Source organism: Suncus etruscus, chromosome 1 (genome assembly GCF_024139225.1).
Source record: "Suncus etruscus isolate mSunEtr1 chromosome 1, mSunEtr1.pri.cur, whole genome shotgun sequence".
In the NCBI taxonomy this organism is placed as follows: domain Eukaryota; kingdom Metazoa; phylum Chordata; class Mammalia; order Eulipotyphla; family Soricidae; genus Suncus; species Suncus etruscus.
The window spans coordinates 141,843,727-141,862,158 of record NC_064848.1 but is presented as its reverse complement, the minus strand read 5'-3'; the positions used below and the strand labels follow the sequence as shown (position 1 = coordinate 141,862,158).

At 40.6% G+C, this 18,432-nt stretch overlaps 1 pseudogene; it reads right to left on the bottom strand.

Annotated features, from left to right (window-relative positions):
• Positions 1-584: 584 nt before the first annotated feature.
• Positions 585-676, bottom strand: LOC126030964 (uncharacterized; annotated as a pseudogene).
• Between the last annotated feature and the right edge of the window lie 17,756 nt (positions 677-18,432).

Here is an 18,432-nt window from a genome sequence, read left to right as displayed (position 1 = left end):
TCTTAATCATAAGGTGTTAAACATATTCCACATTCACTGGGTTTCCATCATTGAACTTTTCTTTTCTTAGTATCTGTACATTTGTTAAATGTGCAAGAAGTTTCCATAGTGTTATTTGCTTGTAGTGAGGCACCCCTTGTGTTTTTCTCTTGCACCATTGCTAGCCCATGGGAAAATGTGACCATCATAGTTGCAGGATGTAAATCAATTGTCACTCTTGGTTATGATGAATGAGCTCAGCTAGTGATTTGGGGCTTATACAAACTACAGCCCTGCATCCACTCATTTAAAAAGGTATTAGAGAGCATATGCCCTGAACTCTCTTAGGTTGGCAGTGACTCAGTTTAGTCTATTACTGCTATGCCTAGGGTAGCAAAAGTTCAGTGGAATCTTTTAAAGGGCACTGAATGAACCAAGGACCTGGAATTCTTGGATCAATCCAGACAGAGCCAGATGACTGAGAACAAGAATTTGGGATTCTAAAACCAATTCAGTACCAGATCTGAGAGCTGGAAGAACCAGGGTGCCCCTTTGGGCCACCATTCCCATTGTTTTTTGTTTATTTGTTTGTTTTTGTTTTTTCAAAATGTGGCAGAGGTATAGCTACAGGTCCCAACAAATGGAAATAACCCATCTAGATTTCCTCTGGTACTGTAGCATTATTATTTTTTAATATAATTTTTATTTTAGTTATAGTGGCTTACATATCATTCACAGTAATATTCCAGGTACATATTTACATTGAATAGGGGAATTCCCACCACCAAATTGTCCTCCCACAACCGCTCCCATCCTGCCTCTTATATCCTCCACTCTCCCCGAAGGGGCTGCTAGAATGCGTGGTCCCTTCTGTGTCTAGTTTATTACTTAGTGGTCTTATAACTGTTTGGTCTTGGTGATTCCATTACTGCCCCCTCCAATTGGGAGGCGGGACTAGAAAGTTCAAGTTATGTGGTTTTGTTTGAGGAAGAGAAAGGTAATATAATGGGGTAAAAATTGACTACGCCAACTATGAGCAGAGTCATTCTAGAAGCTCTCTCCTTGGTTTGAGGGACGATGGGGAAAAGAAGAAGGTGAGACACCACAACAGTTCAAAAAGAGGAATCAAATAAGATATCCAGTGAGCATTGCAGCACTAAAAATATGCACCACATAGTTGCCATGGTCTTGAGATAGGAAATATGACAAGGCGCAAAGAGGAAGAAGAGAAAAGAAGAAAGGAAAAGTAAATATATAATTAAAAAAATTGACAACTACTTCAATATCTACCCCAAAACAAAGAAATTGAAAAAAACCAGATAAAAATAATAAAATAAATAAATAAAAATAAAAAAGGATTATTTAATGTTTTTGTTCCCCCCCCGCATAGTCACAGTAAATATTGGGGTCATCTGAAACAGGAATCCCCTTGGCCTAAGAGATACAGGGTTTCTCTACCCTTGGAATATATTGTCATGGGATTATTTATAGACTCCTTTCACGTTCATTTACTCTCCCCTTGGTGTTTTTGTGCTGTTTCTGCTCCGATCTGGATGATAAAGACAGACCTCTAATCTAGGGGTCTCAGTCTGTGCACAGGTCAAGGAGTAGAACTTATTATGAAGACTTTCTTTGTGATTTTAGAAGTTCTGTTTCCTTGATGTCATTTTAATCTGTCTTCTGTGGTTAGTGGTCTTGGCCCTTTCGCTGAAACTCGGATAGAGCCTGGGATATCGTCTTTTGTTATGTTTCCAGAAGACCCATTCAGTTGCAATTGTCTCAGTCAGGACTCTGGAATTGGAGGTCATGATTGTTATGCAGGACGTAGACCAAACCCTAGACTAGGGCTTTCTTGTTGGTCCCAGAATACATACTGCCCGGTCATGGTTCTATCAGCCGGTCATCTGTAAATTACGTTCTTGGCTTTTGCATAGCCCATAGTGTGGTAAGTCTTCCGATTTTGTTTTGTCATTAGTTGGTAAGGTAGGATAACCTGTTCTTATGTCCATTTGTTTCCAATTTCCTCGTTGTCAGGATATCATATTAGAACTGGCATATGTTGGAGATCGAGTAGTATTCAGGATGTCCCAGGTGGGCTTTGGTTCCTGTTGCATTAAATAATTAACGATGGGGCTGGATGGTGGATGATGCCATCCAGCCCACATGGCTCTGCAACCTCCATGCAGCCGGCGAGTTCCAGGCCCAGGTGAAATCACTCACACGCAGGCTTCAGGAAGAATCATCTTTATTTATGCCCTAGCCACCACAGGTGTGTGGCCTATGTCAACCTTTTAAGCATTCAGCTATATTTTGCTAGCCCTGCATCTTATCTCCTGTTAGCCATCTTCCCTTTGGGCTCCATGCGGCCCAAAGATCCAAAAGCCAGGAAGCCAAGCCGGGCCAAGAGAGAAACGGCAAAAGGGCTGAATCCCCTGGCTCAGAGGTTTATCTAGGTCTTTGCACCCAACTTCAGGGTTTTAGCTAGGTACAGCCACGTGGGCTGGATGGCATCCTTCACCATCCAGCCCCATCGTTATTTATTTAACACAACATCTGGCGCTCCGAACTTTGACCTGAATCCTGGACCCAAGAAACCAGCAACAATGGTAACATTTCTGCTTTTCAGTTTAATTTTGGCTCTTGTCGGGTGCACTGAGCCCAAAACCCTGGGCCACGTGCAACCATTTTTAAAAATGGCCGACACCCCATCTGGGGGTTCAAAGGCCATTAAAACAAGAGAGGTGAAAGCTTGCACCACCTCTGGCCAAGGCCCAGAACTAAAACTTTGTTACAAAAACCAAAAACCTCGGCCTCTTCAAAAACTTATTAAAAGTCTAAATTGGAAACGGAGGAGAAAAAAGACTGTATTTAAAGTGGACTGATTTTCTAAAAATGACCTTTGGCTTGAATTTGGATTTCGACTTTGGAAATTTCGAACTGAACTTTTAGTTTAAATCACTTGAAACTCTGAACATCCATAAGCTGCTTCCAAAGTGCGCCCGGAGGGAAAAATAAGGCAGCGGTGAAGCCCCTCCAGCATCAGAAAAGTGGCCGAAAACTTGCTTGCAAAGTGCGCCCAAAGAAAAAAAAAAGCTGCGAAAAGCTCCAAGCGGCTGGGCTCGGCTCGGCTGGGATCGGCTTGGCTGGGCTCAGCTTTGCCTGGAAAAGCGAAAAACCTGGAATCCTCGCTCCAGATCACAAACCGGCAGCGGAGCCTGGAACTACGGAAGAAAGCCACGTGGTAAGATCAGCGTGGGACAAACCAACATCTGAACTTTAAAAGTTTACAAAAGCCACGTGGTGAGATCAGCGTGGGACAAATTAATCTAAACTATGGTTTTAGGTGTAGAAAATTAGTGGGTAGTAATATTTTACTCATAGTTGGTAATGGGATAAGTTTTAATTAGTTAGTGGTTAAAAAATAAAAATATAAGGGAGGTAATACAAATTAGCCCATTTTAACATCTAATTTCTAACCACCTGCATCTTTGTCTTAGTCATTTTCTTTATGATTTAAATGTGTTTTGTTGTCTTTCAAAGTTAATATTTTCAATTGCAAAATGTTTTACTGTGTATTTTAATGTACTTAGCCTGTTTTTAAAATGTATGTTATGCATGTATGCTAAAGTACTTGTGTATAGAAAATATATAGGAACATTGAAGTTCCCCCAATATAGTTTAAAAATATAGGAACATGAAAGTTCCAAAATAGTGCTTGGTAAAAAAGCATTAATAGAATTTTAGGTTACAGGTGTAAAGTATATTTTGCAAATGATATGTTTTTGAAAAGGGCTGGTATATTAATTTTCACTCTATTACGTTGGTGCATAAAAATATTAAGAAAAGGAGGAAATGTTGGTGTACCTAGCTAAAACCCTGAAGTTGGGTGCAAAGACCCTAAGACCCACCCATATCTGGGAGGGGTCTTGGGAACCGGATAATAGGTGTAACTACCTGCAAGACCTCCCATTTCTGGGAGGGGTCTGGAAAAGGATAGATAAACCTCTGAGCCAGGGGATTCAGCCCTTTTGCCGTTTCTCTCTTGGCCCGGCTTGGCTTCCTGGCTTTTGGATCTTTGGGCCGCATGGAGCCCAAAGGGAAGATGGCTAACAGGAGATAAGATGCAGGGCTAGCAAAATATAGCTGAATGCTTAAAAGGTTGACATAGGCCACACACCTGTGGTGGCTAGGGCATAAATAAAGATGATTCTTCCTGAAGCCTGCGTGTGAGTGATTTCACCTGGGCCTGGAACTCGCCGGCTGCATGGAGGTTGCAGAGCCATGTGGGCTGGATGGCATCATCCACCATCCAGCCCCATCGTTAATTATTTAATGCAACAGTTCCTGTAGCTGTTGTGAAGAACTGTGTCGATTCCATGTCTGGGGTTCAGGATTCAAGTCTGGAGGGACGGTGTATAATCTTCTGGCATCTAAGATGGATCCACATGACATATTTTCAAGGTGGGAGATTCCCCTGTATTGTAAATAAGTATGAGTTCTTATCCCTAGTAGATAAGAGCTTGTTTATATATGTGGGATTTCCCCTTTTTTAGTGTGCCTTTGCAGGAAGAAATGGTGCTTCATTATATTGCCGATGCATTTGGGGGTGAAAAGACCCGAGAAAAAAGTCACACACCCAAAAAACATAAAAATAGAAATAAAGAAATATATGTTTGCTCACATATGTATAGTGAAAAATGCTTTTAAGTAAAATGAAATAAAAAATAAAGAGGTAGTGTTATACAGGTCTTATACTTATGGTGGAAGTATAGGTTTCCCCATTGCCTTTTGAGATTTTCTTGTGGGGTGTGGGTTCCCAGGCCCCTTTTCATCGCATACCCTGCCCTTCCTGAGATTGGTAAAAGATTGGGGGGGGTATTGTGTAAAGTTCTTGCATTGGGAGTCCTTTTAGGACTAAGTCCGGTATCCAGCAACAGTCCGCGTTAGGATAAGTTGGTAGGGAGAGCCACACAGTATGAGTCAGTAGGGGTGTTGGTTGTCTTTTCCTGCTGGGGACGAGGTGTGGGTTTGAGTGGATGTCCCTTCGCTCGGGTGCTGGGTACTGGTTCATTGGGGTAGGAGGTCAGTCTTGATGCCTAATAGATTACGAACTGAGGGTGAAGAGTTTTAATAAATTGGCAAATCTGGATGGGATTGAGGAGTGAAGGGGTAGTCAGATTTCTGGAAGGTGGACAGGGGAGAGTATTTGGAAGGGGCAGAAAGGAAGAAATGGGAAAATAAGATGAAATAGGTAAAGAAAAAGAAAAAAAAGAGGAAGAGGGAGTAGTGAGAAGAGAGGTGAAAAGAGCGGGGGCATGTTATTCTGCTTGGATATGTTTGATGAGTAGGCTCTGTAGTATAAGTATGCAGGTCACCGTTGCTGCTTCGGTGGTCTGGCTGGTCATATGCTTCAGATCCTAAAAGAGGGTATGCCCTAGAGATAAAGGGTGTGTTAAAAAGTTTTGTCCAGACAATTTTGTAATGCAACCTGGGTATGGTATCTCGTGTGGCTTAGCTCTGAGATGCCATCTTAGGTTGTCCATCCTTTGTATCCAAGAATGCCTGTGGACAGAAAAGCTGAGAGGTTACTTTAAATATATTGAGCTTAAGGCATTAACACCTATTATTTTGAAATACTTCGGTTGTAGTCAGTGATTTCCCGTGCTATTCTTTACATGTAACCTTGTATAAGATCCCTAAGAGATTATTATGAGCCTTTACAGTAACAGGCTGATTACATACCTAGCATTATTTTTAATCACACTAACACGAAGCAGCAAGGAATAGGAAAGATTTAGGTGCTGCATTCCCACATTTTTAATGTCAAGGTAGGGGTAGAACAGATCTCTAAAGTTCCTTCTAGGTCTGGCCTGTTATGAGTAGCAAAGCTATTATATTAAATTGCTTCAAACATCAATAGCAGAAAATTGTTCCCTCCTTTCCCTCCTCCTCATCTGACCAGTTTTAACTTCCTGTTTGAGCAGGTTAGTGTTAATGTCTTCCTTACACTTCCAGAGAATTAATAAAAAAGAACACGTCAACACAAATCTCTGATCTCTCTGTCATGCAATACAGAGCATGTGCTATCAACACTTCAGCACCTTACTTTTTACTCACAGAATATCTTGGAGATCTTTAAATGTTAATACATAGGAGTTTCTCCAATCTTTTTAAAAATCTATAGAGATAGCTATATAGAATTTCATTGTATGTTAAGAATTTAGCCATTTTTTTATATTGATGGCTATTTCCATTTGTTATCTATTCCAAACAATGTCAAAAATGTGTAAGGTTCTGTTTGACATTATTTTTCATAATGGTGAATCTATGAGTAAGATAATTTCCAGAAAAATGTCTCTGAGCCCATCAAAGATATAGCACTGCTAAGTTAGAAAGGGTGATGTCTTTCTTTTCTGACACCAAAAATGGATGGATCTCCTTCACAGTACCAGTTCTCTGATACTCTAACACAAAATGAATGTCCAGTATTCAGATATGACTTTATTTCTCTGGAGCGAGTGTTAGACTTTGCATTTTTAAATCCTCTTAAGGCTACTCCCATTTCAGATGCAAGTCATAAATACAGTGGCCTACAATTCTAAATTTGTACGGTTTTATGAAACTACGACTACTATTTTTATTTAATCACCATGATTACATACATGATTATAGTTGGGTATTAGTCATAAAAAGAACACCCCCTTCACTAGTGCAACCTTCCCAACACCAATGCCCCATCTTTCTCTTTCCCCACCCCCTGACTGAATTTTAGACAGGCATTCTACTTCTCTCACTCATTAACATAGTCATGATAGTTAGTGTAGTCATCTCTATAACTAAATTCACCACTCTATGTGGTGAGCTTCACATTGAGAGCCAGTGTTCCAGTCCTCATCTCTGTTGTCTCTGGGCCTTATTACAATACTTTATTTTGTTTTTCTTAAAACACATAGATGAGTGAAACTATTCTGTGTCTCTTTCCCCCCTCTGACTTATTTCACTCAGCATAATGGATTCCATGTTCATCCATGTATAGAAAAATTTCATGAATTCATCTCTCCTGATGGCTGCATAATATTCTATTGTGTATAGGTACCACAGTTTCTTTAGCTATTCATCTGTTGAAAAGCATTTTGATTGTTTCCAGAGTCTGGCTATTGTAAATAGTGCTGCAATGAATATAGGTGTGAGGAAGGCATTTTGTATTGTGTTTTTGTGTTCCTAGGCTATATTCCTAGGAGTGGTATAGCTGGATCATATGGGAGCTCAGTATCCAGTCTTTTTGAGGAATCTCCATATTGTTTTGCATAAAGGCTGGAAGAGAAAGCATTCTCACAAGCAGGGAATAAGAGTTCCTTTCTTTCCTCATCTGCCCCAGCACTTATTGTTCTTGTTCTTTGTGATGTATGCCAGTCTCTGGTGGCGTGAGATGGTACCTCATTGTTGTTTTGATTTGCATCTCCCTAATAATTTGTGATGTGAAGCATTTTTATGTGCCTTTTGGCCATTTGTATTTCTTTGAGAAATTGTTCATTTCTTCTCCCCATTTTTTGATGGGTTAGATTTTTTCTTGTTAAGTTCTGACATTACCTTGTATATTTTGGATATTAACCTCTTATCCGATGGGTATTGGGTGAATCGTTTCTCCCATTCAGTGGTTGGCTTTTGTATCCTAGGCTCTATTTCCTTTGAGGTACAGAAGCTTCTCAGCTTAATATATTCCCATCTGTTTATCTCTGCTTCCACTTGTTTGGAGAGTGCTATTTCCTCCTTGAAGTTGCCTTTAGTCTCAATGTCATGGAGTGTTTTACCTGTTCTATATACCTTAATGTTTGAGGACTGATATCAAGGTATTTAATCCATTTGGGTTTGACGTTTGTGCATGGTGTTAGATGGAGGTCTGAGTTTAGTTTTTTGATAGTGGCTGACTGTTTTCCAAAACACCATTTGTTGAAGAGGCTTTTCTTGCTCCATTTTTATTTCTTTCCCCTTTATCAGAAATTAATTGATTGTATACCTGGGGCACATTATCTGAATATTTAAGTCTATTCCACTTCTCTGAGGGTCTGTCTTTGTTCCAGTACCATGCTGTTTTAATGACTATAGCTTTGTAATATAATTTAAAGTTGGGGAGAGATGCCTTCCACATTTCTTTTCCCAAGAGTTGCTCTAGCTATTCATGGGTTTATTGTTCCAAGTGACTTTCAGGAGTGTTTGATCTACTTCTTTGAAGAATGTCATGAGTATCTTTAGAGGGATTGCATTAAATCTGTACAATGCTTTGGGGAATATTGCCATTTTAATTATGTTAATCCTGCTGATCCATGAGCAGGGTATGTGTCTCCATTTTCATGTATCCTCTTTTATTTCTTGAAGCACTAGTCCACTTCCTTCCATTTCTCTTTTCAGAGCTAGTATATTCTTGTTGAGTTTCAGCCTGGTTGACCTATCAAGGGGTGACAAGTCAGTGTTGAAGTATCCCACTATTATTGTGTTGTCATTGATGTCGACTTTCAGATTTGTCAACAGTTGTATTAAATATTTTTCTGGCCTCTCATTGGGTGCATATATGTTTAGGAGTGTGATTTCTTCTTGTTGTACATATCCCTTGATTAGTACAAAATGTCCAACTTTATCCCTTATAGCTTTTCTGAGTCTAAAGTTTGTCATTAGATACTTATACGGCCACTCCAGCTTTTTTAAGGAAGTTGTTTACTTGGATGATTTTTCTCCAATCTTTGATTTTGAGTCTATGCTTGTTCTGACTATTCAGATGTGTTTCTTTTTTTTTTTTTTAGATGTGCTTTTTGTAGACAGCAGAATGTTTCATTCAGCTTTTTTAATCCATTTTGCCACTGTTTCTTTTTTTCTTTTCTTTTTTTCTTTTCACTCTGTGTTTCTTAACTAGTGCATTTAGTCCATTGATGATGAGAGAGAGAAGTCATGGGATTTAGTGTCATCTTTGTGTAGAAATTTGGAGTGTCTAATGGTCTTTCTTCTTTTAAAGTAGACCTTTCTGGTGGGAAAGATAGCATAGAGGTAAGGCATTTGCCTTGCATGCAGAAGGACAGTGGTTTGAATCCCAGCATCCCATATGGTCCCCTGAGCCTGTCAGGAGCAATTTCTGCATGTAGAACCAGGAATAACCCCTAAACGCTGCTAGGTGTGATCCCAAAAGCAAAATAAATAAATAATTAATTAATTAAAATAAAGTAGACCTTTCAGGGATTTTTTTTGGGGGGGTGTCACACCCAGTGGCGCTCAGGGTTTATTCCTGGCTTTGTGCTCAGAAGTCACACCTGGCAGACTTGGGGGACCATATGGGATGCCGGAATTTGAACTGGGGTGTCCAGCCTGTATTGGCTGTATGCAAGGCAACTGCCTTACTGCTGTGCTATTGCTCCAGTTCCAACCTTTCAGTTTTTCTTTTAAGGTTGGTTTGAGTCTGTAAAGTTTCTGAGCTGTTGTTTATCTGTGAAGCTATGTATACTTCCTTTAAACCTGAAAGTGAGTCTGGCTGGATGCAGCATTCTAGGTGAAGCATTCATTTCGTTGAGTTTTTGCTGCAGACATGTTAGTGTCCCTAAGCAAAACCTTAGTGGATTAAATAATTTCTCACTGGGAATAAGTGGACACACAAGGCGGACGAATATGAAATATGAAAATGAAATAAATGAGACCACAAAAAATGAATCGTATGGGGACCCACGTCCAAGGGATGAGAGACAAATTTACTTTTCAGCTGATGACATTTATAAGCACAAACTCTGGTATGCAAGGTGTCCTCAGGGAGAACAAAGAGCAAGAAAGCAGTACAATGGGGAACCAGGCCTAGAATCTATATATCAAAATGACTATCCTATAGGTGAGAAAGACCCCTGCTAGAGGGCTGTGAAACAAGAGCTAGAGATGTTTTTGGTTTAGCAAAAAGCAGGTTTTTCAAGAAACCAGGAGGAGACAGAGATATTTATGAGGTTTATGTAGTTGCCAGAAAATAGATTTTAGGGGGGACAGAAATAATTGTTTACCATCATAGAGCTAGATTCAGAAAAACAACCTACTGGCACCAGGTTATACTAGAAATACGAGTCACAAATAAACTAGCCAGCAGGGAACTTTTGGCAGGCTTTGGTTCTGACATTTCTTTGTCTGTAGGAAAGCTGAGGCTGGATTTCTATAGTGTCCAAATAAAGAGAAAATGTAATGTTACAGTCATGTTGGAATTACCGCCAATAATCCACGCAAAGGGTCAAATGATTGACTTCACTGAGCGGGCCTTTTGGCAAGTAATTCTTTGGGAGGAAGGCACTGCCCCAGGAAGGCAAAAGGCCATGTCTGGTGCGTGCCCCCCTAAGTGGGGGGTAACAAGTTTTGTCACTATATTCCACCACTGCCTTTTGACCGTCAGGGTTACTTGTGACAGGTCTGTGTCAATCTTAAAGATGCTCCTTTGAATGTAATTTCCCTTTTTGATCTTGCTGCTTTCAGTATTCTATCTCTATCTGTGGGATTTATCATTGTGACTAGGATGTTTCTTGGGGTGCATTTCTTTGGGTCTCTTCTAGCTGGTACTATTTGGGCATGCAGAATTTGATTGCACGCAGTATTTAACTCTGGAAATTTCTCTGCACTGATATTCTTGACTATTGATTCTTCCTGAAAATTTTCTTCTTGTGTCTCTGGGACTCAATGATTCTTATGTTGTTTCTGTTGAATTCATTGGAAACTTCTATTTTCATCACATTCTTTGATTATCTTTTCCATTGTCTGCTTTAAGGCTCTTTTCCAAACTCTTCTGTTGTATGGAGTTGTTTTGCATCTCATCTTCCAGCTCACTGTTTCTGTCCTCAGCTGCTGTTACTCTGTTGAAGATGCTTTACATTGAGGTTTTCATTCCTCTACTGAGTTTTTTAGACCTGTTATTTTAGTTTGGAGTTTTCTTTTTTCTTTGTTTTATTTTGGGCCACACCCAGTGATGCTCAGTGGTTACTCCTGGATATGTATTCAGAAATTGCTCCTGTCTTTGGGGATCATATGGGATGCCAGGGGATCAAACCAAGATCTGTCCTAGGTCAGCTGCGTGCAAGGCAAATGCCCTACCACTGTGCCACCATTCTGGCCCCTAGTTTGGAGTTTTATGATTTCTATCTTTGCAGTCTATTCAGCTCTATCTATGCTTTCTTTGATTTCTATAAGGATCTTCCATATTTCTTCTCTAACTCATCTGAGAGGCTAACTAGGTGATTGGCTCTTTTCAAGTCATCAGAGCTGCCATATCCAGTCTCTGTACATGGAGTTGGCCTGCATTGTTTCACCATAGTCTATATTGTAGTGTGGTTTTTTTCTACATGTAATGGTGGAGTTCATTGGCTAGAAGATGAGCACGGCCATGAAGTGAAGCAGAGAAGCCATGCACCTCTGGCATCACCCTGAAGAGATTAAGTTTACTGGGGGTCTTCCTCTGCAGCCTTAAGCACAAAATCAGGAAGCCAAGTATGGAGGAATGCAGACCTTTATAAGCCCATGGCAGGAGTCTGGCACCACCCTTGTGGGAGGAGACAGCCTACCTTGATGGGATTAAGTTTGCTGGGTTTTTCCTCTGCAGCCTCAAGCAGGAAATTAGGAAGCCACCACTACCATTTTGTAATTTGCTAACATGCTCTTAGAATTTAGCAAAGTGGTAATATATGAATAATAGAAAATTATAAAAAAGAAATAGAAAAAAAAGAAAAAAGAAAATTATTATTACTGCTATTACTAGAAAGTATGCAAGTCAGGAGCAGAAAACTGAAGGGTGAGATACCTGAGTAAGGGTATGTTTACAGAATTTCTTTCCATGCTTTTCCCAAACACCACCTTCCTGACAAATCTGAGTTTTTAGTGTGGATGCCTTCCAGGACATTTCAAGTTTATATGAAACTCAATTTTCAGTTCCACTCATCTTCCTAAAAGTGAGGGAGTAGATAGATATGTTTATTGCAGCCATAAAAACAATAGCCAGGATCTGGAAACAATCAAAATGCTGTATGACAAATGAGTGAGTAAAATAGTTGTGGTCTATATACATAATAAAATGCTACTAAACTCTAAGAAAAGGTGAATTTTTGCCTTTTGGTGCAACTTGGATGGAACTAGAAAGAATCGTGTTAAGTAAATAAGTCATAGGGCAGGGGTCTCAAACTCAGTTTACCTGGGGGCTGCAGGAGGCAAAGTCGGGGTGAGGCAGGGCCGCATAAGGGATTTTGCTTACTGAATATTTGCAATAAAAATCATATTAGTAAGAAAAAAATTGCATTAAACATTTGCATACCTCGAACAAAACTGCTCAGGGTATGCGAATGTTTAATGCGATTTTTTCTTACTAATGCGATTTTTATTGCGATTATTCAGTAAGTGAATAATCGCGAATACTGCGATATTTGAAAGCTGGCGGAAGGCCACAAAATGTTGTACGGAGGTCCGCACACAGCCCGTGGGCCATGAGTTTTAGGCCCCTGTCATAGGGAGAGGAAAAATGATGGATGACTTTTATATGTAAATAAACAAGTGTCACTGTAGGAGGATGATATAACTCATGCCAAGAGAAGGGGAAAAGTGATGCCATCACTTTTGTCTGCCTTTGGTAGCTAAGAGCTGGAACTCCCTTCCCTGAACTCTCATCACTCTTTGGATAGCTAGGACCCCAGGATGCTGAGACCCTGAAATGGTCATAGCCAGCAGCATTGGTAAATTAAGCGGGGTAGTCTCTACCTGCTCTGTTTGGTATGGTGACATTTTACAGCATGCCACTATTGAGTTCTAAACTTTGTTTGGGATGATAAGAAATGGACTTTTTAACTTCTATTTTCTTTCCACAAAATGTTTACTTGTGACAAGTACCTGCCATATCAGTGTACCCCATGGGAATGAAGCCAAGATCAGAAGGAGCTTGGTGCCTGAGCATCGTGTGGAGAAAATCTACACTCTTTCCCCTCTCAGCATTTATTCCCTTGGGATTTAGGAAAATGGAATCACATCTTCTAGTGCTAAGAAACTATTATTGGTCCCTACGATTAGAAGTCAGTCCTGGCAGTGCTCAGGGGGCATATATGGTGCTGGGATAAAACAGAGATTGGCTGCATGCAAGGCAAGCATCTTAGCCCCTGCATTCTCTCTCTGACCTTCTTTCTCTCCAGTTTTAATGAGACACAGTTGCAAGTCATTATTATGTAGACTTATTATACTTAACATAATATTTTATTATATCTATTATTGTAAAACAAGTGCTATACTCAAGTTTATTAACATACTCATCATTTCACATAATTATGATATTTTGTGATGAAGATGTTTAACACCGAGTCTCTTAATACATTTTATTTATTTATTTATTTGGTTTTGGGGTCACACCCGGTAACGCTCAGGGGTTACTCCTGGCTATGCACTCAGAAGTTGCTCCTGGCTTGGGGGACCATATGGGATGCTGGGGGATTGAACCGCAGTCTGTCCAAGGCTAGCGCAGGCAAGGCAGGCACCTTACCTCTAGCGCCACTGCCCAGCCCCATCTTAATACATTTTAAGTAAGCAATTCAGTGCTATTGATTATAGTCACATTATTAATTATTGATTATTAAGACTCCAGTGTTGCATTAAGCCCTTTGGATGGGCTTGGATAGTGGTGGATGGTAACAGAGGCCTTTTTCTTCCAGCCCAGGACCATGTATCTCCGACCCCCTCTCCAACAGGTGGGTCAGCAGCTTTAGGTAGCGGCAAGGAAATCATCCACAGACAGGTTCCAGAAAATACCAGCTTTATTCATGCCCTAGCCAACATGTGTGGTCTATCATAACCATTTACACTGAATTCTTATTCAGTCCTGCATCCTAACTTGTCTTTCAGCTATCTCTCCTCCTGCAACCTTCTCCATCCTGCATCCATGCAAAATCTCCTTTTGCCCCTGAGGCCAAACCTTTTTGTAACCTCCCCAAGACCCCTCCCAGAAATGGGAGGGTCTTTCTTGTAGGTAAGGTTACACAGGAAGAATGGGGGGATGGGGCTACACTCCAGAACTTAGTTGTCCATATTTTGTTCCTTGACAATATTACTTTCTGTCCCCCACTACTAGACTTTTGTTTCAATGAATTCTGCTCTGTATGATTTAGTATGTAAGTAAACTCACACAATACTAGTCTTGCTGGTTTATTCATTTAGCATAATGCATTTGCTCAGTTCCACATCTGTGGTTGCAGAAAGCAGGATGTCCTTTTGGAAGACTAAATAATATTCAATCATGGGAATATTTCCATATCTAATCTTTCTTATCTATTCATTTCTCCACAGACACATTTTATTTCTTTGAATAGTATGGATAGTGTTGCAATAAAAATGTGAGTACATTTGACTCTTTAAGATATTGATTTCATTTCTCTTGGATGTTTACCCTGAAGTGGAATTGCTGGATCAATATGGTAATTCTATTTTACATTTCTTTTGAATCAACTCTACATTGTTTTCACCAGTGACAGCATCAGTTCATATTACTATCAGGTTTGGTCATGGACTTCCTTTACTCCACATTCCTGCCAAAAGGCAATTCTTTGTTGTTTTCAAAATAAGCATCCTGATGGTTGTGAGGTATATCTCCTGTGTTTTTTTGTTTGTGTTTCCTGACAATCAGCTATGGGGAATACTTTTCCCTGGACCTGTTGATTATTTGTGTATCTCTAATGAATATATATCTGATATATATATATATATATATATAGCAAGTGTTCAGTTTATTGGGGTTGGGGTTCCTGGCCAGTCCTTTGGAATAACTACAGGAGATGGTAAACTTGTCTCCAGTTTGCCCATAGGTACCATGGATAAATTCACAGCTCTAAGATCCAACAAAAGTCTCCATTTCCCAGATTTCTTTTTTATAGTAATTTTAGGCGAATTCCATTGAGAAAAAGAAGGTTCAATATGTCCTAAACTTAGCTGTTATCTCCACTAATTCTGACAGCACCTTCCAAAGACCCCTCCCAGAAATGGGCTGGTTTTACCATCAGGTAAGATTACACAGGAAGAATGGGAAATGGGGATAACAGACCCTCAGTCCATTTTTAAATCAACCACCTGCTTTTTTTGCCCTCAAGTTTCCTGATAAGTCTTGCCTTACATAGTAGCATATGTATTGGTGCTCCTTTGCATGGTGCCTGGGTCGCTGCATGACACTGCTACTGGGAGAAAGGTTCCTACTGTCCTAAACTCCTACACTGAACTGCCTCAAGAGCCAGACATAAATGTTCATATTGAGCCCTAACCTTGTAGTGTTTGTTATGATGGTAGCTAGTGTTTCCTTAACTAACCCATATTTTGTAGCAATAGTAGGAGTTAAGAGAGTAGAATCGTAATTTAAACTCTAAAGTATAGAATGAATCTATGGGTATGTGCTATGGAATAATCTTCTTGCACAAAGGGGTATCCAAAACAAATATTTCTTATGAAAAAAAGACAGAAATAAGACCATTTTTTTCTGGCACCATATGGATAGTTAGGAGTTAAGGCACTTACCTTTAATGCAATAGAACTGGTTTGAATTGCCTGCACTACATATGGTACTCTGAGCATTGCTAGGGACCACTACTGAGCACTAGAACAAGGATAGTCCCTGAACACCTCTAAGCATTGCCCAAATCCCCTTTTCCATTCACATACACAAACACAAAGAAATAAGACAGTTTTCACAATGCAAGAAATGCCATTTAAATCCTGCCTGCAAGGGCTGTGGAGACAGTTCAGGGCCAAGGGGACAAGCTCTGCATGCTCAAAAATCCAAGTAGGATTTCTGGCAGTGCATGTCCCTATCCTAGTACTACTGGGTAAGTCCCTGGAGGCCCCCAGTAGTCCTGAACCTGAGCAGCATCACGTATTGGTGAGCCCCACTTCAGCTCCTCCCACCCAGTTATAAACTTCCACCCAGGAATAAACTTGGGCCTTGAGCTCCTTGGACACTGCTTGGAAGAATTCACCTGCCCTCTAAATAACACACACATCTCTTCCTCATACCTGCTTTTGCTCCATGATGCAGCCATTCTCAGACCCTGCACTTTCCCCTCACTCCCTCACTACACATACACAAAGGTATCTTGGAAGTAGGCACCATGAAGCATTGTGGCATAAAGACAAGTGAGGAGGTGGGTGCTGTGGAGGGTTTTTTGAAATGCAGAGGGGGAACTGGGAAATATTGGCACACTTCTAAACCTTACCCTTTAACTTCGTGGCCAGGCTCCTAGGAGTGGGCTTTTTGCAATGTTCAGTTGTCCATGCTGTAGTGTGTGTTTTTCTCCTGCTCTGTGAGAGAAGGCTGGGAGGGTTTGGGGTGGGGAGGAGGAATCTGCTTTGGTCTCGGTCCTCATCCTCTGCTGACAAAGTGGTACCCGTAACCACTTTAAGCATAGATGCTTGACAAAGAAGAGAGAAAGGACTTGTGCCTACTAGCTATGCTCATTTAAGCCATTTCCCAAGTTGGTCTAGTGGCCCTGAGTTTATCTTTTCCTCAATGCCTGACTCAGTTTCCACATCAGTGGAATCGTGAAAGTTCTGAGGATACCTTGAGAGCAAAGATCAGAGCTCAGATCTTCTCCGGGAGCAAAGTGGGTAAACAAAGTGGGCCGCACTATTCCCAGCGACACAGCCCTGAACATTTCACCTACCGGAGGCAGAGTGTTCCCTGAGCTGTGATGGATGGAGAGTTGGGGTGGTGGGATCTTTTGGCAGCAGCCTGCCCAGAGTCTGATGAGCAGCCAACTCAAAATGAAGATTAAGCACCAGTGAGTTTTGATGGACGATGGGCAAAGCTTGTCTTGAAATTGGTCTCTCAAAACAATATACAAACTAATACACAAATCAATGCAAAGTGTTTAAACCGCCAGGAAAACTCGGCCCATCTATCACACTTAAGGAGAAGAAGGGACCATGGGTCTAGCCGATTGCCCGAGTCCCGAAGGCCCCAGGGAAGGAAACTCTATCTTTGGAAGTTGACAGCCTGATTCAGCATCTCCCTCCTGAGCCTCAGCCTGGGATGACTAGAAGGGGGGGAAATGGGAATGGATTGCCCACCCCAAGCTACTGCTGGACAGGAGGGGCAATGCTCCTTGGTTTTATCCCTTGCTCTGACTATTCATAAAAAGGACGCCCCTTTGGGGTGGCCTTGAAACAAAGGACCTTGAAGGGAAAGCAGCTCAGGCTTTGAGAGAGGGCCGATGTTCAGAAATGGGTCTGGCTAAGGGTAACTATGGCCCCAGAATTATGGGAACCTCCTATTAGCCAACAGTGTATACTTAATATTTGTCTTTATTTTAAATGACTAGGAACAAAGAAATAGAACCATGGGTAAGACACTTGCCTTACACATGGCCAATCTAGGTTTAATCCTCAGCACAAGGGCTGGTTCCCAAGAACTACCAAGAATGACCTCTGAGCACAGAGCCAGGAGTCATCTCTGAGCACAAATGAGTGGCTCCAAAAACAAAAACAAAATGTCATTACATAGTTGTATAAAAGTATATAACATATAAAAATGCTCTGCAACATCAATCATCAGGGAAATGAAAATCAAAATAACGATGAGATAACAGCTTACACTACTGAAACTGGGCCAAAGAATAAAAAAAATTAGTGCTAATGTGGATTTGAACTCAACAAACTTCTAACTTATTGCTGGTGGGAACATGGACTGATCTAGCCCTTCTAGAAAACAATATGGACATTTCTTTTTTTTTGGGGGGGTCACACCCGGCAGCACTCAGGAGTTACTCCTGGCTCTATGCTCAGAAATCTCCTCTGGCAGGCACGATCATATGGCATGGTCATATGGGATGCCGGGATTTGAATCACCGTCCTTCTGCATGGAATTCAAACGCCTTACCTCCATGCTATCTCGCCGACCCCAACATGGACATTTCTTAAAAAAAAAAAAAACCCTCAAAATTGAGCTTCCATATGATCCAGCATTTCCACTTGTTGCCATCTCCTCCAAGGGTCCCAAAACTTTATTTAAAAAAGATATTTTCATTTAGATATTTATCAGCCCAAATCATAATAGCAAAAAAAATCTATAAACAACCCCAGTGCCCCCCAAACATATGACTGAATAAAGAATCTGTAGTACATATAGAATGGAATATATACATATATATGGAATGGAATATATACATATATACATAATGGAATATCATTCAGCTTTTTAAAAAGAGATGAAATTATGCAATTTGCTGATACATGGATGAATATAGAGTTTTATGTTGAGTAAAGTCGGAGAGGGACAGACACAGAATGATATCACATAAATGAGTTATAAAGAAAGAAAGTATGAGTATAAAATACCCAAAGGCAACAATTTAGCTTAGTCCAGGGAAGGGAGGTGGGGATTAGGATAAGGGGTGGGAAACACTGGGACAACGATGGAAGAAAGTGAACTCTGTGGTTTGG